Genomic DNA, 26007 nt, shown 5'->3' on the forward strand with positions numbered 1-26007 from the left:
TAGTCAAAAAAAAAAAAAAAAAAAAACCTTACAAAATGAACTCTTCATTCTGAATATCTATGCTCTAAAGGCAAGGGCAGCCACACTCATAAAAGAATCTTTACTAAAGCCCAAAGCACATATTGCACCACACACAATAATTGGTGGAGACTTCAATACCACATTCTCAGCAATGGACAAAACATGGAAACAGAAACTAAATAGAAGCACAGTAAAACTAACATAAGTTATGAACCAAATGGATCTAATAGTTATTTACAGAACATTCCATCCTAAAGCAAAAATATAGACCTTCTGAACACCTCATGGTACCTTCTAAAAACTGCCCATATATTTGGTCACAAAATCTGTGTTAACAGATATGAGAATATTGAAATAATTCCATGCATCCTATCAATTACCACGGTCCAAGGATGGTCTTATGTTTGAAAAAAAAAAAAAAAACAATGGAAAGCACACCTACACATGGATGTTAAACAGTGCTCTACTCAATGATAACTTGGTGAAGGAAGAAATAAAGGAAGAAATTAAAGACTTTTTAGAATTTAATGAAAATGAAAATATATCATATCAAACGTATGGGACACAATGAAAGCAGTGCTTAGAGGAAAACTCACAGCACTAAGGGCTCCAAACAGGAAACAGCGAGAGTTTACACTAGTAGCTTGACAATACACCTGAAAGGTCTAGAACAAAAAGAAGCAAATACACCCAAGAGGAGTAAATGGCAAGAAATAAACTCAGAGCCAAAATCAACCAAAGAGAAACAAAAAGAACTATAGAAAGAATCAACAAAACCAGGAGATGTTTCTTTGATAAAATCAACAAGATAGATAAACACTTAGAGACACTAACCAGAGGCCACAGAGGCACTACCCAAATGAATATAATCAGAAATGAAAAGAGACATAAAAACAGGAACTGTGGAAATTCAAAAAATTATCAGATCCTACTTCAAAAGGTTAAAAGAAAGGTTATACTCAACAAAATTGAAAAATCTGCATGAAATGGACATCTTTCTAGACACATACCAGGTGCCAATGTTAAAACAGAATCAAATAAACCATCTAAATAGTCCCCTAAGTCCTGAGGAAATAAAGGCAGTCATTAACAGTCTCCCAACCAAAAATAAATAAATAAAAATAAAAATAAAGCTAGAGGTGTTTAGTGCAGAATGCTATCAGATCTTCAAAGACTAATTAACGCCAATACTGTTCAAACTATTCCACAGAATGGAAACACAAGGAACACTACCCAATTTATTCTATGAAGCCACAATAACGCTTATACTAAACCAAACAAAGACCAAAATAGGAAAGAGGACTTCAGACCAATTCCGCTTATGAACATTATTGTAAATATATTCAATAAAATTCTTGCCAGTCTAATCCAAGAATACATCAAAATGATAATTAACCAAGATCAAAAAGCTTCATGCCAGGGATGCCAGGATGGCTCAATATACAGAAATCCAACAATGTAATCCACTACATAAACAAACTCAAAGAAAATTAGCACGTGATCATTTTGTTAGAAACAAAAAGCACCTGACAAAATTCAGCATCCATTCATGTTAAGCTTGGAGAGATCAGGAATTCAAAGCCCATACCTAAACAGTATGAAATCAATATACAGCAAACCAGTAGCCAACATCAAACTAAATGGAAAGAAACTTGAAGCAATCCCACTAAAACCAGGAACCAGACTAGGCTGCTCACTCTATCCCTATGTAATCAATATAATACTTGAAGTGATAGATCTTGCAATTAGAAAACAAAAGGTCAAAAGTATACAAATTGGAAAGGAAGAAGTCAAAATATCACTATTTGCAGATGATATGTTCTTATACTTAAGTGTCCCCCAAAATTCCACCAGAGAATTCGTAAAGCTGATGAACAACTTCAGCAAAGAGGCTGGATATAAAATTAACTCAAACAAATCTATAGCGTTCCTCTACTCAAAGATAAACAGTCTGAGAGAGAAATTAGTAAGGCAACATTCTTCAAAATAATCACAAATAATATAAACTATCTTGGTTTGACACTAACAAAGAAAGTAAAAGAACTGTATAAAAATAACTTCAAGTCTCTGAAGAAAGAAATAGAAGATCTCAGAAGATGGAAAGATCTCCCCGTGGTTATGGATTGGCAGGGTTAGCTGAGAAAAAATGACCATCTTGCTGAAAGTAATCAACAGAGTCAATGTGATCCCAATCAAAATTCCAATTCAATTCCTCAGAGAGTTAAAAAGAACAATTTGCAAATTCATTTGGATTAATAAAAAACTGAGGATAGTGAAAAGTCTTCTCAACAATAAAATAACTCCTGGCAGAATCACCATTCCTCATATTAAACTGTCTTACAGAGCAATGATGATGAAAACTGTATGGTGTTAGTACAGAGACAAGCAGGAAGATCAATGGAATAGAATTGAAGAACCAGAAAAGAACCCACAGGCATATGGTCACTTGATCGTGGACAAAGCAGCTAAAAGCATCCAGTGGAAAAAAGACAGCATTTTCAACAAATGGTGCTGTTGAGCAGTGAGCATGCAGAAGAATGCAAATTGATCCATTATTATATTTTTGAACAAATCTCAAGTCCAAATTTATCAAGGACCTCCACCTAAAATGAGATACACTGAAACTAATAGAAAAGGAAGCTGGGGAGGCCCACCAGCACATGGGCACAGGAGAAATGTTCAAGAACGGAACACCAATAGCTTATGCTCTAAGATCAAGAATTGACAAATGGAACCTCATAAAATTTCAAAGCTTCTATAAGGTAAAGGACACTGTCAATAGGACAAAACAGCAACCAAAAAAAATGGAAAGAGATCTTTATCAACCTTATGTTGGGACAACATATACAAAGAACTCAAGAAAGTTAGACTCCAGAGAACTAAATAACCCTCTTAAAAATGGGGAACAGAGCAAAATAAAGAATTCCCAACTGAGGAATACTGAATAGCTGAGAAGCACCTAAAAAAGTGTTCAACATCCTTAGTCATCAGGGAAATGAAAATCTAAAGAACCCTGAGATTCTTTCTCACACCACTGAGAATGGCTAGGATCAAAATATCAGGTGACAGCAGGTGCTGATGAGGATGTGGAGAAAGAGGAACACCCCTCAACTGCTAGTGGGATTGCAAGCTGGTACAACCACTCTGGAAATGAGTTTGGTGGTGTCTCAGAAAATAGTACTATGAGAAGACCCAGCTATACCACTCCTGGGCAAATACCCAGAGCATTCCCCATCATGTAATATGGACACATGCTCCACTATTATTTATAATAGTCAGAAGCTGGAAAGAACCCAGATATCCCTCAACAGAGTAATGGATGCAGAAACTGTTGTATGTTTACACAACGGTATACTACTCATCTATTAAAAACAACGAATTCATGAAATTCTTAGGCAAATGGATGGAACTAGAAAATATCATCCTGAGTAAGGAAATCCAATCATGAAAGAACACACATGGTATGGATTGACTGATAAATACATCAGCCTAGAAGGTTGGAATACCCAAGATATACTTCACAGACCAATTGAAACTCAAGAAGAAGGAAGACAAAATTATGGATACTTTGGTCCTTCTTAGAAGGGGGGGATAAAGCAGCCATGGGAGGAGATACATAGACAAAGTGTGGATCAGTAATTGAAAGAAAGACCATACAGATTGCCTCACCTGGGGATCCACCCCATATACTGTCACCAAACCCAAACACTAATGTGGATGCCAACAAGCACTTGTTGACAGGAGCCTGGTGTAACTGTCTCCTGGAAATCTCTGGCAGTGTATGACAAATACAGAGATGGGTGCCCCCAGGCAACCATTGGACTGAGCACAAGGCCCCCAATGGAGGAGATGGAGAAATGACCCAAGGAGCCAAAGGAGCTGTCAGCCCCATAAGAGGAACAACATTTTGAACCAACCAGTATCTCCAGATCTACCAAGGACTAAACTACCAGCCAAAGAGTACACATGATTGGACCCATGACTCCAGCTGCATTTGTAGCAGAGGATGGCCTTGTTGGACACCAAAGGGAAGAGAGGCCTTTGGCCCTGAAAATGTTTGATGCCCCAATATAGTGGAATACCAGGACAGGGAAGTGGGAGTGGGTAAGTTGGCAAGCAGAGGATAGGCGGGGAGATGGGATAGGGTGTTTTCAGAGGGGAAACCAGAAAGGGGATAACATTTGAAATGTAAAGAAAATAACTTAAAAAATGGGGTACAGATCTTAAAAAATAAATTTCAAGTGAGGAATATTGAATGTCAGAGAAGCACCTAAGGAAATGTTCAGCATCCTTAGTCCTCAGAGAAATAAAAATCAAAACAACCCTGAGATTCCATCTCACACTAGTCAGAATGGCTAATACCAAAATCTCAGTTGACAGCAAAGGCCTTCAAGGATGTGGAAAAAGAGCAACACTCCTCCATTGATGTTGGGATTGGAAGCTTTTTCAACCACTCTGGAAATCAGTATAGCAGTTCCTCAGAAAAAAATGGTCATAGTACTAATTGAGGACACAGTTATATCATTCCTTGGCATATACCCAAAATATTTTCCAACATTTAACAAGGACACATGGTCCAATGTGTTCATAGCAGACTAATTTATAATAGCTAGTAGTGGAAAATAACCCAGATGTCCTTCAACAGAGGAATGGATACAGAAAATATTGTACATTTGCACAATGGAATACTACTTAGCTATTAAAAACAATAACTTCATGCAATTAATAGGCAAATGGTTGGAATTAGAAAAGAACAGGGAAGTGAGAAAGGATGGGTGGGAAAACAGGGGGAGAGAAGGGGGCTGATGGGACTTTCGGGGAGTGGGGGTCTGGAAAAGGGGAAATCATTTGAAATGTAAATAAAAAATATATTGAATAAAAAAAAAAGAAAAAAGAGAAAAACTTATGGATACTTTGGTCCTTCTTAGAAGGGGGAACAAAATATCCATGTGAGGAAATACAAAAGCAGCAGAATTGGAATGAAAGACCATCCAGAAACTGCCCTACCTGAGGATCTACCACATATACAGTTACCAAACCCAGACATTAGTGTGGATGCTAAGAAATGCTTGCTGAAAGGAGACTGATATGGCTGTCTCCTGAGAGGCTCTGCCTGAGCCTTACAAATACAGAGGAGGATGCTCACAGCCAACCATTAGCCTGAGCATGGAATCCCCAAAGGGGTTAGAGAAAGGACTGTAGGAGCTGAAAGGATTTGCAACCCCATGGGAAGAACAAATATATAAACCAACCAGAACCACCATAGCTCCCAGGGACTAAGCCACCAACCAATGAGTACACATAGTTCCAACTGTATATATAGCAATGAATGGCCTTGTCAGGCTGCAATGGGAGGAGAGGTCCTTGGTCCTATGAAGGCTCCATAGTTGCCCCAGGGTGTGGGGAATTGAGCACAGGGAGGCAAGAGTGGGTAGGTGGGTGGGTGGAGGAACACCCTCATAGAAGCAGGAAGAGAGGAGATGGGATAGGGGGGTTCTGGTAGATGGGGAAACAGGGAAAGGGATAAAATTTAAAATAAAGAGTATAAATAATAAAAGTAAATGAAAATATCATATAATATATTTAAAGAAGAAAAAGTAAAGAAAGGTAGTTAGTGAAATGATTCCTAAATATACTCTACTGTACTTGTAGACTAGAACCCAGCCTTACACCATACAGCAAATGATGGAAACCAGTGCAGAGGATCTTTGATGAACATTAGGTGTGTGGAAGTTCCACAGGAGCAGCTAAAGAAACTACAGTAGAAATAAAAATGAAAACTTGGTGCAGATTGACATTGTCAACCATGATCAGACTCCAGTGAATCTGACAATTTAAATTATCAGCATATTTAAGTCACAGTACAATTTTGAAAAAGATTTCCAGGCAATAATCAGTCCAATAAATCCAAATAGATCTATACAATAAAGCTTGAAGTGAGACTATAGAATTCTTTTCCAAAATACTTGTGACCATGAGAATGGATTCTGTAGCTAAAAGTCTTAAAATCTAGTGTGGTCTCTCAGTGACAACAGTGCTTAACAGAATACAAAGTATTTGTGGCATCTACCCTACGGATGGGTAATGTCTAGAGAGGAAAGTGTCTGAATTAATTATTCTGGGGAATTTGGAAAAGGTCTGCTCCTTCAGATAGCAAAGGGTCACCAGATACTTAGCAGTATTTGATATTATCTCCTTCATTGAGAAGACACCCTGCATGGTTAATGTTATTGGTTCTCTTAGTGCCTCTTTACAAGTACTAGAACCTCAGTGCCCCCAATAACAGAGAGATTTGGGATCCCTACAGAAGAGTTGGGAGGGGGAGGATTAAAGGCCCTGGAACTGATGGAAACCCACAGGAGGATCAACAGTGTCAACTAAACTGAACCACTAGAAGCTCTCCATTTCTTTATACACTTCTCCACTTCCTGAGTGATGATATCCTTTCTGGTTTCATCCTTTCTGATTCTATGTCCCTGCAAAAGTACTAGAGAAGCCTTCATATGCTTCTATAGTGCCAGCTCCTTAACTTTGTAGGTATCCTCTTGCCAGTTTCTGGTTATTCATAAATGATACAAGTAACTAGATGGCTGTTATTGTCATGTTCAAATAATTAATTATTTTGTATTTGCCTTATTTTTGAATTTTGCTCTAGTGGCTGTTTTACGAGTTCATCTCAGGATCCAATTTAGTACTGAAGGGTAAGAATTTTTTAATCATTTATAGATCTCATCATTTAGTGTGAAAACAATAAAGTAAATATATCCTACTTATGACTTATGAGTACTATTCATAATGTTATTTGAGTTATTAGATATTTTTATCTTTATGTAAAATATATTTGAATATCTGATGTCTATTTAACTTAGATATTATTTTAAGTATAAAAATTTAATACATAGTCATTTTGTTATCAATATTGTTTAGCTTTATGCAATAAGGAAGTGTTAATATCACTTTATTTTCTTAGATGAAATGATGAGATGAGAGTTGTAGTGGAATTGTGTGATTATACTCATGGTTTAGGCTGAGATCAGAGAATTCTTTACTTTGTGCTAACTATCCCTAGGCCTAGGCCTGGAGGCATCTAGCTTCAATGCAATCTAATCTTATAAGCCTACTGATTCAATCCAGCTTCTTTTGGCTTCTGACTGAAATGCTCTGCTTGACTTCATATGGCAATATTTCTCATATGGTTCTGGATCATTCTCTACCTCATTCTGTCTTCATTTTCGTGTAGCTTATTTACTCTGCATCCTGCTTCTTTTGGATCATATCTTTGGATGTCATTCATTTCCAGAGTAGACATATTGCTGGATTAAAATTCTTCATGGTTGAAGATGAAATTAAGAAATAGGGATCTTATGTTCCTATACCTTTGATTAATATGTAATACTAACAAAAGATTGAGCTTCTAGTTTGCATCTGCACCCAAAGTAGAGCCTGTGCTCTGGAGCCCCACCTACTCAGGCCACATGCAGATGCAGCTTGATGCCACAGGTGTTCTCACACATGCAGAATCACAGGTGAGACCTCAACCACTGCGACAATATCTGGACTAACTGGTACCCCCAGGACCAGTGAACATAAAGAGCTGGACCAGTCAGAGACAAATGCTCCTTCCAGTTTGCAACTGAGCCTGGGAGAGGAGCCTGTGTTCTGGATACGCACCCACTCAATTCACACCCAGATGCAGCTTGATGCCCAGGAGTTCTGACACATCCAGCATCACAGGATCACAGGCTTGCAGGAGAGAGCTTGCAGGCTACAGTTAGAGAGAGCAAGGCCAGTTAACACCAGAGATAACCTAATGGCAAGAAGCAAGTACAAGAACATAAGCAACAGAAACCAATACTACTTGGCAACATCTGAATCAAGTTCTTCAAGCACAGCAAGCCATGAATACCACAACAGACCTGAAAAGCATAATTCAGATCTAAAAATCACATCTCATGATGATGATAGAGTTAACTAAGAAGGAAGCAATTTAACCCCATGTATTCTATAGGATATACACAAGCTAAGGCTGGATTTCTTTTTTCTTTTTTTAAATTTTTTTTAGTTTATTTTCTATATTCTTTGTTTACATTCTAAAAGCCTTCCTCTTTCCCAGTCCCCCCATATGTTCCATAAGTCCTCTTCTCTCTATCCATTCTCCTGTCTTTCCCCCTCCCTTTTCTCTGCCCTGTTACTCCCCTACAATGCTGGATCAAGCCTTTCCAGGATTAGGGCCCTCTTCTTCCTTCTTCATGGGAATCATTTGATATGCTAATTGTATCTTCTGGACTTCAAAATCAACAAAAACAATATAAAGCCCACATACACATGGAGGCTGCCAAATCTCTACTCAATGAAAATTTGGTCAGGGAAGAAATAAAGAAAGAAATTAAAAACTTTTTAAAATTTAAAGAAAATGAAAGCACAGAATACCAAAACTTATGGGACACAATGAAAGCTGTGCAAAGTTTAAAATGCATCAGAGGGTGCCTCCATAAAGAAATTGGAGAGATCATACAATAGCAGTGTAACAACACATTTGAAAGTTCTGGAGCAAAAAGAATATATATATATATATATTTACCAAACTAACTAGAGGGCACAGAGAAAGACTACAAATTAACAAAATCAGGAATGAAAAGCAAAGCATAACAACAGGATCAGAAGAATGGATACAAAAAATGCGGTTCATTTTCACAATGGAGTACTACTCTGCTATTAAAAACAAAGCATTAATGAAATTCTCAGGCAAATGGATGGAACTAGAAAATATCCTGACACATTCTTAATCAGGTAATCTAGACACAAAATAACACCCAGGGTTTATAGTCACTGATAAGTGTGTATTAGACCCAAAACTCACCTGGATAGTGGAAGTAACGTGTTAGTTGTAGGAGATAGAGGGAGCATGGATCTATGAGGGGGAGAAGAGGGGTAGGGAAGAAGAGAAATGATGGGAGAGAGGTACAGAGGGCCAGGAAATCAAATAAAAATATGTAGCAGTGGTAGATGAGGAATTGGGGGTAGCCACTGGATAGTCCCATATGCCAGGATATCAAGGGGCTCCCAGGACCTAATGAGGAAGATTTTAAGAGAAATTGGAATTGAAAGGGAGATTGGACATATAGAGACCTCAAGTAGATAGGCATGGCCCCTAGTCAAGGGATGGAGCTACCCACCCAACTCAAAGTTTTTATCCCAGAAATGTTCCTGGCAGGGACCAAAAGGTGGAACAGAGAGCGACGGCCCATCCAGGGACAACCACACCCGAAGATCCATCCTGTCTGAAGACACCAAACCCTGGCACTCTTACATTGGTCAAGAGATGCTTGCTGACAGGAACAGGTATCTTTGTTCACTGGGAGGTTTTGCTATCACCTGAATAATGCAGATGCTGATACTCACAGCCAACCATCAGGCTGAGTACAGAGATCCTAGTGGGGCAGCTTGGGTGAAGAACTTCAGGAGTGGAGGGGTTCTGCAACATCATAGGAAAAACAATGTTGGCTGGTTGGACATTCTAGATCTTCTAGGGACTAGATCATGTATACAAGGAATATACATGGAGGGATCCATGACTCCAGATACTTATGTAGCAGTGGATGGCCTTGTATGAAATCATTAGGAGGGAAGGCCCTTGGTCCTGTGGGTTTTGATGCCCCAGTGTAAGTGGATTCTGTAGCAGGGGGTGGGAGTGGATGGGTAGGGTAGCACCCTCAAAGGCAAGGCAGAGTGGGGAGAGCAAGGATGGGATAGCAAGTTTATAGAGTGGTAACTAGGAAGGGGGTATCATATAAGATGTAAATGAGTAGAATGAATAATAAAAAATTTAAAAAGCAAATAGATGTAAATATAAAAATATTGGAATGAATGAATTATGATTTTTAATCATTAAATAGAATGGGATTGAAGATCTGTTTTGAAAACTATGTGAAAAAATAAGTACTTTTGCCTACATCTAGCAAAATGCCATAAAGAATGTAACAGAATAGAATATTAATAATTCTCTGTGTAGCAAATATTTTCATAGTGACACAGAGGTGTGTTTTTGACATCCATAAGGACAGCAGTACAGAATTGCATTCTTATTATTGAAACCTTGGGTTACAGCAAAGGCGTAGCATGTATCCCTGAATCCAATTGGTCACATCCTCTAGGAGAGCTTTGCTACCTTTTTACTATCCTCTGGTCTGTGGATTTGTTTGTAGTAACTGAAAAGAAATGTCATTCAAAGGATCACTTTTAAGAGATGTTTCACATTTCTGTAGCTTACAGGAAAACTTCAGGGTGACATAAAAATGTTCTAATCCTACTGAAGAAGTACATAACAGAAGCACTACAACCTAGCTGCCTACTTGCAATGAAAATGAATTATTTTGTAGTTTGAAAGGCAACATGATAAGACTTGCAATTAATTACAGTTATATGTGAAATACAAACTATTCTATAAATAATTTCAATAACAAGATTCCTACATTTCATTAGCTTAGTAATATAAGTCTCAAAGAAGATTCAAGAGTATATATCTAATTCCATAGAAATACTCAACTGCATATTGTGTACCCATATCACTGCCTCAAACATGCCAGGTATTTATAACTTCTTTATGACTAATACTAAGACTAATAGAACAAAATAGTCAATTTTTTACTAGCTGAACAGTTCACTTTGACAAATGAATATCCAAGTAACATTTGGTAGCCATTGCATCAGAGGAAAATAAATTAATATTGATAAAGCAGGACAGTTATAGGTAATATTTCTGAACTATTTAGATTTACTGATGATTGAAATACCACATACTATTTTAATGGTGACAAGTTACCATAAAAAGAATGTTCTTAGTCTTCTTTGTCTTCCTTTGTCTACCTCTCTTGATGTTCTCTCTTTTGCTCATCCTTCCCAAATATCTCTTTTCTTTTTTCTGGATCCTGATCTTCACAACTCAGTCCTGTCTACTTGTCATGTGTAGTAATTTCGCTCCCTGCTCAATCAGTACTCTCATATCTACAATAAAAAACTTCCCCTAAACCATACCTTAGATCAGTCATATGCCTACTTTTTACATATGATTCCAAAATCCCCACATCATAATTCCAGTACCAAAATGTCCTGGATGGGCAAAAATGAGGCTTTGACCCATAACCACACTAAAATGCTCATTTGACTCTTCTAAGATGTGTACAGACCCTTTGGACTTAGGCTACTCATGGTATTTGTATTCAGATTCTAGAGTCTGCCTCTTCAGCAACTTCTTCTCCCCACCTGTTAGGTTTCCCTACTGTGATTCTGGGCATCTTTAGTTATCTCTGGCTCCTGGAGCCTGCTATGTCCCCTAGTTGTCTGTCACATGAAAAGGCTGAGTCCTTCCAACCACCTGCTATCTGATTGCCCAATGAATAAGTATATTCTCCATCTTGCTGGCTTCTGAATTCTTCTATGCCATTCTGGAAACTCATCATATGGGCGTCTCCCTGCTAAGACATTTTTTTGCCTCAATTTAAACCCTTCATTTTCCCAAAAATATTACAACCTGCCTCTTCAACTAATTTCTTTTCTACCCCCTCTATCTACTTGTCTATGTTTTAGATTCCTTCTGAAGTTTTCAGTTCTCAACTTAAGAGTTGACTGCTAAGTCCTTAATCTTCCAAATATTTCTAGGCCTCAATCATCCTTCTGCTCACTTTCCTGCTTTTAACACTTGTCTCTCAATCTGATATTTGTCACTAAGCTATCTTTTGGTGTTTATTGGAAATAATTTTCTGATTGACATCCATTTGTAGCCCTTTCTCTTTTCCTCCCCAAATGTAGACATTTCATTACGGTCTTGCTATCTCACTGCATATGGCTTGGCCTTAGTGAATCTCAGTGTCAGAGATAGCACACTTGATTTCCAAATTCTCTTCTACCGTAACAACTTCTGCCAGTGTACAAATGAGCTCCAAGTCTTTTGTATCTAAATTTTCTCAGCTTTACACTCTCAAAAGTCTCTTATCACTAAATAGCATCTACTTTACACTCTACTTTACCCGGGAGGCTGGCTGGGAGGAGTCAGTGTGCTCTGGTGAGTCCAGCAGGCCCCGGGCAAGAGTCTTCACGTCTCTGCTTCGGGATCTGAACAGCCTGGGCCAAAGCACCCTGTCTCCAGGCAGTGCAGGAGGTCAGCTGTGTACCAGAGGCCACCTGGGAAGAGGCAGCTTGCACTGGTGAGTCCAGCATTGACAAGACCAACTAACACCAGTGAGAACTAGATGGCAAAATGCAAATGCAGGAACGTCACTAACAAAAATCAAGGCAATATGGCAGCATCTGAACCCAATTCTCCTTTAACAGCATGTCCTGGATACCCCCATCACACCAGAAAAACAAGATTTGGATTTAAAATCACTGGTCATGATGCTGGTACAGGAACACATGAAGGACATACTTAAAGAAATTCAGGAGAAAATTGATCAAAAGTTAGAAGCCCTTACAAGGGAAACACAAAAATCATTGAAAGAAATTCAGGAGAATACAAAAGCCAATAAGGAGGAAACGCAAAAATCACTTAAAAAACTACAGGAGAACTTTGGTCAACAGGCTGAGGTCATGAAGGAGGAAACACAAAAAGCTCTTAAAGAATTAGAGGAAAACACAAACAAGCAAATGAAGGTACTGAGCACAAACTTCCAGGATCTAAAATCAGAAGTAGAAACAACTAAGAAAACTCAAAGGGAGACAACTGTGGAGATAGAAAACCTTGGGAATGCAGACACTAAGAGAACAAAAATGCCAGCCAAAACTACTATACCCAGCAAAACTCTCAATTACCATAGATGGAGAAGCTAAGATATTCCATGACAAAACCAAGTTTACCCAATATCTATCCACAAACCCATCCCTACAAAGGATAAAAGAAGGAAAACACCAATACAAGGAGGGAAACTTCACCCTGGAAAAACCAAGATAGTAACCTTCTTTCATCAAACCCAAAAGAAGATAACCAATAAATTTAAAAAATAACATCAAAAATTACAGGAAGTAATAATCACTATTCCTTAATATCTCTTAACATCAATGGGCTCAATGCCCCAACAAAAAGACATAGACTAACTGACTGGATACAGGACCCTACATTTTGCTGCATACAGGAAACACACCTCAATGTCAAAGACAAACACGACCTTAGAGTAAAAGGCTGGAGGACAATTTTATAAGCAAATGGCCTCAGGAAACAAGCTGGAGTAGCCATTCTAATATCAGATAAAATTGATTTTCAACCCAAAGTCATCTAAAAACACTCTGAGGGACACTTCTTGTTAGTCAAAGGAAAAATACAATAAGAAGAACTCTCAGTCCTGAACATCTATGCTCCAAATGCCAGGGCACCCTTATTCATAAAAGAAACTTTACTAAAGCTCAAGCACACATTGCACCTAAGACAATAATTGTGGGTGACTTGAACACTGCACTTTCCTCAATTGACTGATCATGAAAACAGAAACTTAACAGGGACACAGTGAAGCTAATTGAAGCTTTGGACCAATTAGATTTTATACATACATACATACACACACACACACACACACACACACACACACACATAAATATATATATATATATATATATATATATATATATATAACATTTTATCCTAAAGCAAAAGAATATACCTTTTTCTCAGCACCTCATGGTATCTTCTCCAATATTGACCATATAATTGGTCACAAGACAGACCTCAACAAATATAAGAAGATCAAACTAATCCCATGCCTCCCATCAGATCACTATGGAGTAAAAGTGGTCTTCAATAACAACAAAAACAACAGAAAACCCACTGAACAACATTCTACTCAATGATACCTTAGTCAAGGAAGAAATAAAGAAAGAAGTTAAAGACTTTTTAGAACTTAATGAAAATGAAAACACAACATACCCAAATCTATGGGACACAATGAAAGCAGTGCTAAGAGGAAAACTCATAACCCTGAGTGCCTCCAAAAAGAAAATGGAGAGAGCATACACTAACAGCTTAATGACATACCTAAAAGCCCTGGAACAAAAAGAAGCTATTTCACCCAGGAGGAGTAGAAGGCAGGAAATCATCAAACTCAGGGCTGAAATCAATCAAATAGAAACAAAGAGAATCATACAAAGAATCAACAAAACCAGAAGCTGGTTCTTTGAGAAAATCTACAAGGTAGATAAACCCTTAGCCAGACTAACCAAAGGGCACAGAGGCAGTATACAGATTAACACATTTAGAAATGAAGAGGGAGATATAACAACAGAAACTGAGGAAATTCAAAAAATCATTAGATCCTACTACAAAAGCCTATATTCAACACAACTGGGGAATCTGGAGGAAATGAACAGTTTCCTAGATCGAAATCCGACACCAAAGCTAAATCAGGATCAAATAGATCATCTAAACAGTCTCATAACACCTGAAGAAATAAAAAGGGTCACAGAAAGTCTTCCAACCAAAAAAAGCACTGGACCAGATGGCTTCAGTGCAGAATTCTATCAGACCTTCACAGAAGACCTAACACCAATACTCTTCAAACTATTCCACAAAATAGAAACAGAAGGAACTCTACCCAACTCGTTCTATGAAGCTACAATTATACTGATACCAAAACCACACAAAGATCCAACAAAGAAAGAGTACTTCAGGCCAATTTCCCTTATGAATATTGATGCAAAAATACTTAATAAAATTCTTGCCAACTGAATCCAAGAACGATCATCCACCATGATCAAGTAGGCTTCATCCCAGGGATGCAGGGATGGTTCAATGTAAGGAAATCCATCAATGCTATCCACTACATAAACAAACTCAAAGAAAAAAACCATATGATCATCTCATTAGATGCAGAAAAAGCATTTGACAAAATTCAGTATCCTTTCATGCTAAAAGTCTTGGAAAGAACAGGAATTCAAGGCCCATACCTAAATATCCTTAAAGCAATATAGAGCAAACCGGTAGCCAACACCAAACTAAACAGAGAGAAACTTGAAGCAATCCCACTAAAATCAGGGACTAAACAAGGCTGTCCTCTCTCTCCATATATCTTCAATATAGTACTTGAATTTCTAGAAAGAGCATTTAGAAAACATAAGGAGGTCAAGAGGATACAAATTGGAAAGGAAGAAGTCAAATTATCACTATTTGCAGATGACACGATAGTCTACTTAAGTGACCCGAAAACCTCCACCAGAGAACTCCTACAGCTGATAAACAACTTCAGCAAAGTGGTTATAAAATCAACTCAAGCAAATCAGTTGCCTTCCTATGAGTAGAGGATAAGCAGGCTGAGAAGGAAGTTAGGGAAATGACACCCTTCACAATAGCCACAAACAATGTAAAGTATCTTGGTGTGACTCTAACCAAACAAGTGAAAGATCTATATGACAAGAACTTCAGGTCTCTGAAGAAGGAAATAGAACAAGACCTGAGAAAATGGAAAAATCTGCCATGCTTGTGGATTGGCAGGATTAATAAAGTTAAAATGGCCATCTTGCCAAAAGTGATCTACAGATTCAACACAATACCCATCAAAATCCCAACTCAGTTCTTCACAGTGTTATGAAAAGCAATTCTCAAATTCATCTGGAATATCAAAAAACCCAGGATAGCTAAATCTATTCTCAACAACAAAAGAAATTCTGGGGGAATCAGTATTCCTGACTTCAAGCAATACTACAGAGCAATAGTACTAAAAACTGCATGGTATTGGCACAGTGACAGACAAGTGGACCAATGGAATAAAACTGATAATCCAGAAAAGAATCCATACACTCATGGTCACTTGATCTTTGACAAAGGAGCTGAAAACATCCAGTGGAAAAAAGATAGCCTTTTCAACAAATGGTGTTGGTTCAATTAGAGGTCAGCATGCAGACGAATGTGAATTGATCCATTCTTATCTCCATGTTCTAAACTTCACTCCAAGTGGATCAAGGACCTCCATGTAAATCCAGACACACTGAAACTAATAGAAAAGAAACTGGGGAAGACACGTTAGGACATGATCACAGGGGAAATGTACCTGAACAGAACACCAATAGCTTATGCTCTAAGATCAAGAATTGACAAATGGGACCTCATAAAATTACAAAGTTTCTGTAAGGCAAAGGACATTGTTAAAAGGACAAAACGGCAACCATCAATTTAGGAAAGGATATTAATCAACCCTACATCTGATAGAGGGCTAATATCCAATATATACAAAGAACTCAAGAAGTTAGACCCCAGGGAACCAAATAACCCTATTAAAAATGGGGTACAGATCTAAACAAAGAATTTTCACCTGAAGAAATTCTGATGGCCGAGAGGCACCTTAAGAAGTACTCAACATCATTAGTCATTAGGGAAATGCAAATCAAAACAACCCTGAGATTTCACCTCAGACCAGTCAGAATGGCTAAGGTCAAAAACTCAGGAGACAGTAGGTGTTGGCATGGATGTGGAAAAAGAGGAACACTCCTCCATTGCTGGTGGGGCTGTAAGATGGTACAACCACTTTGGAAATCAGTCTGGTGGTTCCTCAGAAAACTGGACATGACACTTCCAGAGGACCCTGCTATACCTCTCTTGGGCATATACCCAAAGGATTCCCCAGCATGCAATAAAGACACATGCTCCATTATGTTCATAGCAGCCTTATTTATAATAGCCAGAAGCTGGAAAGAACCCAGATGTCCCTCAAAGGAGGAGTGGATACAGAAAATGTGGTATATTTACACAGTGGAATACTCAGCAATTAGAAACAAAGAATTCACAAAATTTTTAGGCAAATGGTTTGATCTGGAAAATATCATCCTAAGTGAGGTAACCCAAACACAAAAGAATACACATGGAATGCAATCTCTGATAAATGGATATTAATTAGCCCAGAATCTCTGAATACCCAAGGCAAAAATCGCATAACAAATGACTCCCATGAAGAAGTATGGAGAGGGTCCTGATCCTGGAAAGGATTGATCTAGCATTGGAGGGGAATATAAGGACAGAGGAAAAGGAGGGAGGTGATTGAAGAGTGGGTGGAGAGAAGAAGTTTTATGGGACATATGGGGAGGGGGTATCTGGGAAAGGGGAAATCATTTGGAATATAATCAAAGAATATAGAAAATAAAAATATTTTTTAAAAAATTTATCTCTATGAATTTTTTCCTCTATACTTTCAAAACGAAATCTCATAAGACTATTTTTTAAACTTTTTTATGCTCTTTATATCTCAATCACAGCCTTACTCCTGCGTCTCTTTCCAGTTAAACTGTTACAAGTCCCTCCTATCATTGCCCTCTTCTCTTCTCCTCAAAGGAAAAGAGACCCCTTGATTACAATCATATCCTGGAATATCTAGTCCCAGCAGCATTAGGCACATGGTCTCCCACCGAGGACAACCATGTAGTCCAAGGGAATCCAATGGAAGGAAACAGATACCTAGATAGACCCCAATTCACTTGTCAGGGAAGCCACATGAAAGAAGCGTAAGTTTCATGTTTCTTTTACATGTGTAGCGGGTGGTCTCTGTTCCGTTCTTGCATACTCATGGTTGGAAACCCAGGCTTGGTGAGACCACATGGTCCCAAGTGAGTGACTCTATAGGTCTTCTTTGGTATGTCCACTACCACAAGATTGCTTAATTCAATTCAATATGCTTCTAGAATGCTACCTAAGCTCTGTATGATGTTTGGCTGTGGGTCTCTGCATATGCCTCCTTATGCTGTTGGATGAAGTCACTCAAGAGACAGTGATTCTTGCAATCAAGATGCAAGATTCTTGCCTGCAAGCATAGCAGAGGATCATTAATAATGTCAGGGTTTTGCTTTCTCACTTGTGGTGGGTTTCAAGTTGGTACAGTCTGTAGCAAGCTATTCTGTCAGTTTCTGCATGATCTTTATTCTAGAATATCTTTTAGGTGGGACAAATTATAAATTGACAGTTTTGTGGATGGATTGATGTCCCCTTCCCTTCTTTGAAAGGCCTGCCTGGCTACAGGAGGTGGCCACTTTAGTTTCTATACACTCTTCTAACAGGAAGGTGTATTGTGGATATCCTGTAGTTTATGGCTGACACCAACTTATAAAGGAGTATATACAATGCATGTCCTATTGGGTCTGGGTTACCTGACTCAGGGTAATATTCTCAACTTCCATTCATTTGCCTGCAAAAATGATGTTTTTGTTTTCAATTTTAGAGGCTCAATAGTATTCCATTGGGCAGATATATCAAATATTTTAAAATCCATTCTTCAATTGAAGGTCATCTCATTTGTTTCTAGTTTCTGGATACTAATAACAAAGCTGCTATGAACATAGGTGAGCAAATGTCCTTATGTTACAGTAGGTTACCTTTTGGGTATATACCCAGGAGTGGTATATCTGGGTCTTGAGGTTGAACCATTCCCAATTTTCTGAGAAACCACCAAGTTGATTTCCAAAGTGGTTGTACAACTTTATATTCCCACCAGGAATAAAATAGTGTTCTCCTTGCTCCAAAATCTCATCACCATGCTATCAATTGAGTTTTTTAATATTAGTTATAAGATGGAATTTCAAGATCCTTTTGATTTGCATTATACTGATACTAAGGAAGTTGAACATTTCCTTAATTGCTTGCTGATCATTTGAGACTCTTCTATTGAAAATTTTCTGTATAACTATATACCCCATTTTTAATTGAGTTATTTGATTTGTGGATGTCTAATTTCATGATTGCCTTATATATTTTGAATATTATTTCTCTGTCTGATGTAGGGTTGGTGAACATCCTTTCCCAGTAAGTAGGCTGCCCTTTAGTTTAACAATGTCCTTTGCCTTACAGAAGATTTGTAGTTTCATGTAGTCACATTTATTAACCGTTGATCTCAGTGCCTGAGCTATTGGTGTTCTCCTCAGGAAGTACTATTCTGAAGGCTATCCCATAATTTCTTTTCTGTTAGATTTATTGTGTCTAGTTTTATGGTGGGGTCTTAATTCCCTAGGAATTTACTTTTGTGAAAGTTGATGAACATGGATCCATTTGCATTCTTTTGCATAAAAACATTCAGTTTGACCAGCACCATTTGTTGAAGAAGCTTTCTTTTGTTCTGTTGTATTATTTTGGTTTCTTACTAAAAATCAAATGTTAGTAGGTGTGTGGACTTATTTCAGGGTTTAAATTCTATTCCATTCACTAACATGTCTCTTTCTATAACAATGCCATGCAGTTTTCATTTCTAGTGTTCTGTTGTCCAGCTTGAGATCAGAATGTTTAAACCTCAGAAGTTCTTTTATTGATCAGGATTGATTTAACTACTCTAGGATTTTTGTTTTTTCTATATTAATTTGGGAATTGCTTTGGAAAAATCTATAAAGAATTATATTGAAATTTTGAAGTGAATTGAATTTAATCTCTACATTCCTTTGGTTATGATGACCGTTTTCACTCAGTTAATACATGACCATGAGAGATATTCCCAAATTCTGATGTCTTACTCAATTTCTTTCTTCAGAGTCTTGAAGTTCTTGATAAGGTCTGTCACTTGATTGATTAGAGTTACACCAACATATTTTATAATGTTTGTGGCTATTGTAAGGGTATTGTTTCTCTAATTTCTCAGCCCATTTATCATTTGCATAAAGGAAGGTTACTGATTTTTTATTGACATATTATGTATCAGTCATAGCTATAAAAGTCAAGTTCATACATAACTGAATGAAAGATGCTTAATACATGTAAATATGTGTGTGGTACACACGCAAGACAAGAACAAAATATTTAGTGACTTCATTGTTTCTGGCTTTAATGCTTGAAGAGAGCTTTGTTTACTGAATCAGAAACTGTATTTTGATTAAGCTGCCTAAAAAGTGTGCTCTTGGGATTCAGTTGTCTTTTTCCCCAGCAGAGGAATTAAACATGTTTAGCTGTGCCTACTTTTTTACATGGTGGTTAGAGGTTTGAATCAGATATTAAAGTTTGTAGGAAAAGTGTTCTTACAAAACCAAACTATCAACAAATACAGATTGGTCCTCCAGCAGCTTTGATACTAAATGCTCCATTTCCCAGTTAGTGGTGCAGATGACAGGAAATATTAGGATGTGGTATGGAGGAAAATGAAATGGGACAGTAGGTACTCAATTTAGAGTTACACCAGAATCAGGGCTATTTTTATTTCCTCTTCCTTCTTCTACTTTTTTTTTGCATAGTGTAAACAACTTCTTCCCCCATGTTTTGATTCACTATTAGCCCAAACACATTACTAACTTCAGAAATAATTCAGGTTTTTGATCTCTTCTTATTTACTTTTATTGAAAAGATGTTTTTTCTGCAACGTATTTAAACATATTCTTTTCTTTCTCCCTCAACTCCTCTCAGACATTCTCAATACCAAACTTTACATGCTTTCTGTCTTTTTAAATAAAAACAGAAACAAAATCAAAAACCAGGAAGAAAACTAATAAATGAAAATTGAAACAGGAAAACTAATTATTTTATTTCAATTTGTCTAACTACTACTGCTTGTAGCATATGCCCTAGAGTGCATATGATATACCTAGTGATTCTTCATTAAAGAAAACAGGTTTTCTCTTTTCTAGCAGATATAAATTGTTATTAGCTTGTTGTTTAGGGGTAGAAATTTATATCCGCTTCCAGATTCTGGTAGTGTGTTTTTTTGAATTAGTGTAAGTCTCATGCATACTATCACAGTGTCTATGAGCTCATATGACTATCAGTTCAAATATGTGTGAAAACCCTTCTTTGGAGTTACTCAACATCATGGCTCTTCCAAATTTTCTACCCTCTCTTTGTTGTCAATATTTAAGACTTAAGGGGAGTGGTTTGATAAAGATTTCCCACCCTTCTGATGCCAGGCCTTTCTGCTGAAGCAGACTCTTGGCAGGTTGGCTACAGCAAACACAGCATCTCATGATCCATCCTAGAGATCCTGCTGCACTCAGAGCAGTGAGTAAGAAAGCCCTCCCACCTCTGGAGTTCCAGCACTGCTGCTGGGGACCCAGCAGGTCTCACTACCAAGCAACTACAGAAATCCCCATCCTAACCCAAAACAACACTCCTTCTGTCTCTTTCCACCCCTTTTGCCACCTGGCCTTTCTGCTGTAACAGAATCCTGGAGGGACTATTACAGCAAGGATAAAAATTGCTGTTTCATCCTAGAGAACCATTTGCATTCAGAGCAGTTGGAGTGCAGAGAGGCCTGAGAAAACAGAGAGAAGGTGAATCCCAGGAGTACAGATACATAGACTTACAGGAGAGATAAACCACAGTCAGAGACAGCATGATGAACTAACACCAAAGATAGCCAGATAGCAAAAGGAAAACACAAGAACATTACCAATAGAAACCAAGGCAACATGGCACCATAGCCCAGTTTTCCAACAACAGCAAGGCCTGGATACCACAACACACTAGAAAAGCAAGATCAGGATTTAAAATCACAATTCATGATGCTGATAGAGGACTTCAAGAAGGACATAAACAATTCCCTTAAAGAAATACAGGAGAACATGGTCAACAGGTAGAAGCCTTAAAGAGGAAACACAAAAATACCTTAAAGAAATACAGAAGAACATGGGTCAACAGGTAGAAGCCCTTAAAGAGGACACACAAAAATACCCCTAAACAATTACAGGAAAAAAATACAAACAATTGAAGGAACTGAAAAAAAACCATCCAGGATCTAAAAAAATAGAAGTAGAAACAATTAAGAAATCATTAAGGGAGACCACTTTGGAGATTAAAAAAAATACTTGGAAAGAAATCAGGAGTCATAGATGCAAGCATCAAGAATAGAACCGATATGCTATTGGTGTTCTGTTCAGGAAATTTTCCTCTGTGCCCATGTGCTCAATGCTCTTCCCCAGTTTCTTTTCTATTAATTTCAGTGTATCTGATTTTATCTGGAGGTCCTTGATCCATTTGGAGCTGAGCTTACTACAAGGAGATAAGAATGGATCAATTTGCATTCTTCTGCATCCTAACCACCAGTTGAAACAGCACCATTTGTTGAAAAGGCTCTTTTTTTCTCACTGGATGGTTTTCACTCCTTTGTCAAAGATCAAGTGAAGATAGGTGTATGGGTTCATTTCTAGATCTTCAATTCTATTCCATTGTTATACCTGCCTGTCACTGTACCAATACCATGCAGTTTTTAACACTAATGCTCTGTAGTATTGCTTGAGTTCCAGGATGCTGATTCCCCCAGAAGTTCTTTTACTGTTGAGAATACTTTTAGCTATCCTTGGTTTTTTTGTTATTCCAGATGAATTTAAGAATTGCTGTTTCTAACTCTATGAAAAACTGAGTTGGGATTTGGATGGGCATTGCATTGAATCTGTATATTGTTTTTGGCAAGATGGCCAGTTTTACTATATTAATTCTGCCAATACATGAGCATAGAAGATTTTTCCCTCTTCTAGGTTGTCTTCGATTTCCTTCTTCCTGAATGGAACCTAATAAAATTACAAAGTTTCTGTAAGGCAAAAGTCACTGTCAATCAGACAAAACAGCAACCAACAAATTGGGAAAAGATCTTCACGAACATTACATCCAATGGAGGGCTAATATCCAATATTTACAAAGAACTCAATAAGTTAGACTCCAGAGAGGCAAATAACCCTATTAAAAAATGAGGTACAGAGCTAAACAAAGAATTTTCACTTGAAGAACTTCTGATGGCTGAGAAGCACCTTAAGAAATGTTCAACATCATTAGTCATTAGGGAAATGCAAATCAAAACAATAGAGTACTATTCAGCCATTAGAAACAATGAATTCATGAAATTCTTAGATAAATGATGGAGCTGGAGAACATCATACTAAGTGAGGTAACCCAATCTCAAAAGATCAATCATGGTATGCACTCACTGATAAGTGGATATTAACCTAGAAACTTGGAATACCCAAGACATAATCCACATATTAAATGAGGTCCAAAAAGAATGGAAGAGTGGCCCCTGGTTCTGGAAAGACTCAGTGCAAGAGTATAAGGGAATACCAGAACAGGGAAGTGGGAAGGAGTAGATGGAGGAACAGGGGGAGGGAAAAGGGCTTATGGGACTTGTGGGGAGTGGGGACCCAGAAAAGGGGAAATCATTTGAAATGTAAATAAAGAATTCATCGAATAAAAAAATGAAAAAAAAACCACACCAGGATATCAAAAACAATTATCCACAACAAAAAAACTTCTGGGGGATTAACCATTCCTGACCTCAAGCTCTACTATAGAGCAATAGTGATAAAAACTTGTATCGTCTTGGTATAGGAACAGGCAGGAAGATTAAGTGAATATTATTTAAGGCCCAGAAATATTCCCATATACCTACTGTCCCTTGATATTTGACAAATGAGCTAAAAACATCCAGTGGAAAAAAGACAGCATTTTTACCAAATGGTGCTGTATCAACTGGAGATCAGCACGTTGATAATGCAAATTGATCCATTCTTATCTCCTTGTACAAAGCTTAAGTCCAAGTGGATCAAGGACCTACACATAAAGCCAGACACACTGAAGCTTATAGAGGAGAAAGTGGGGGAAACATGGGCACATGGGAAAATTTCCTGAGCAGAACACCAATGACTTATGCTATAAGAACAATAATCAATAAATGGGACCTCATAAAACTGCAAAGCTTCTATAAGGCAAAGGACACTGTCAATAGGACACAATGGTAACTGACAGATTGGGAAAAGATCTTTATCAATCTTACATCTGATAGAAGACTACTATCCAATGTATACAAAGAACTCAAGAAGGTAGACTCCAGAGAGTCAAATAACCCTATTAAAAATGGGGTACAGAACTCAACAGAATTCTCAACTGAGGAAACTGGATTGGCTATGAACCACCTAAAGAAATATTCAGCATCCTTAGTTATCAGGGAAACGCAAATTAAATCAACACTAAGATTCCACCTCATACCAGTCAGAATGGCTAAGGGAATAAACTCAGGGGATAGCAGATGCTGAAGAGGATGTTGAGAAAAAGGAACACTCTTCCATTGCTGGTGGAATTGCAAGCTGGTACAACCACTCTGGAGATCAGTTTTGTGGTTCCTCAGAAAATTAGGCATAGGATCCAGGTATACCACCACTGGGCATATACCCAGAGGATGCTCCTACATGTAATAAGGATACATGTTCCACTCTGATTATAGCAACCTTATTTATAATATCCAGAAACTTGAAAGAACCCAGATGTCCTTCAACAGAGGAATGGATACAGAAAATGTGATATATTTACACAATTGATATACTACTCAGCTGTTTAAAAAAAATGAATTCAAGAAATTCCTAAGCAAATGGATGGAACCAGCAAGTGTCATCTTGAATGAGGTAACACAATCACAAAAGAACACATATAAAATGCACTCACTGAGAGGTGAGTATTATCCCAAAAGCTCAGAATAAATAAAATACAACTCACAGACCACAAAAAGTTCAAGAAGAAGGAAAACTAAAGAATGGGTATTTCGTTTATTCTGAGGAAGGGAACAAGGTACTCACAAGAGCAATAATGGAGACAATGTGTGGGGTAGATACTGAAGAAAGAGCCACCCAGAGACTGTCCTACCTGGGGATTCTTCCTATAAACAGTCACCAAGGCTGAAACTATTATGAACGACAAGAAGTACATGCTGAAAGGAGCCTATTATGGCTGTTTCCTGAGGTGACTGCCAGAGCCTTACAGATACAGAGGCAGATGCTAGCAGCCAACCATGGGACTGACCACAGGGTTCGCAATGGAGGAGTTTGAGGGAGGACTGGAAGAGCTGAAAGGGTTTGCAGCCCCATTGGAAGAATAACGATGTTGGCCAACTAGACTCCCCAAGGCTCCCAGGGACTAAACCATCAACCACAGGGTACACAGGGTTCTAGCCACAACTGTAGCCAAGGAATTCTTTGTTGGCCATCAGTTGGAGGAGTGGTCCTTTGTCTTATGAAGGCTTGATAGATGCCCCAGAATGGGGAAATCAAGGGGGGGGGGCTAGGTAGGAGTGGGTTGGCTGAAGGGGCATCTTCTTGGAGGCAGAGTGTGGGACGATGGGTTGGGGGCTTTCTTCGAGGCAAGAAACCAGGAAAGGGTCTAATATTTGAAATGTAAATAATGAATATATTCAATAAAAAGATTATATATATACAAATATAAAGATTATGTATATATATATATATATATATATATATATGCATAAGCTGAATAAACCCTTTCCTCACCCCAAAAAAGACATCCCAATTAAGACTTGAGAGCTCCAACATTTCTAACTGCCATATAATTTCTAATTATTCATTCAGTCATAATATCTACTGCATGAAGAAGGTTGTCTGATCATGATTGATTGATGGTCTGCTCTACAGGTATATCAATGTCACTCAAATGGAATCATCAATACACTTATTTTGCTTTTGTAAAGCTTATAATCTTCAGCATAAGGCAAATTATCCTTATACAAATATACTTTGAATAAAGTGAATTGAATGAATATTAACAAGCAACTCAGTTCTAATAGAGAATACATTTTACCATCTCAATACATGAAATGGCTCTACAATATACCACATATTACACCATATATCAGACCACAGAACACGTCAATTTTTTTCTTTAAATAAGTTAACAGTCTTTATAATTTCTGATTACAATGAGAATGAAATGAGATAAAAATATATTTAAATTATATAAATGCAGATTCAAAATTATAAGCATCTAATTGAGGTTTATTTATTTGGGGAAGAAAGTGAAAACAGAACCTTTCACAAAGCAAAAGTAGTTGAAAAGAACCACCAAGAAATGTAAAACTGCAAAGAAAATTTAGAACAACTTGTATATATATGAACAGAAAATTTCAGGAAAATAATCTAACATTGAAATATTAATTTGAAAACTTAGAAAATTAAGGCTAAGATAGTAATCAATAATTAAATGAAAATGTTTTGTTTTACATATATGTAAGTCTGTCTACTATATCCTTTTGTTGAAAACAAATCTCTTTCTCATAATATATC

The sequence above is a fragment of the Apodemus sylvaticus genome, chromosome 19 (genome assembly GCF_947179515.1).
Source record: "Apodemus sylvaticus chromosome 19, mApoSyl1.1, whole genome shotgun sequence".
In the NCBI taxonomy this organism is placed as follows: domain Eukaryota; kingdom Metazoa; phylum Chordata; class Mammalia; order Rodentia; family Muridae; genus Apodemus; species Apodemus sylvaticus.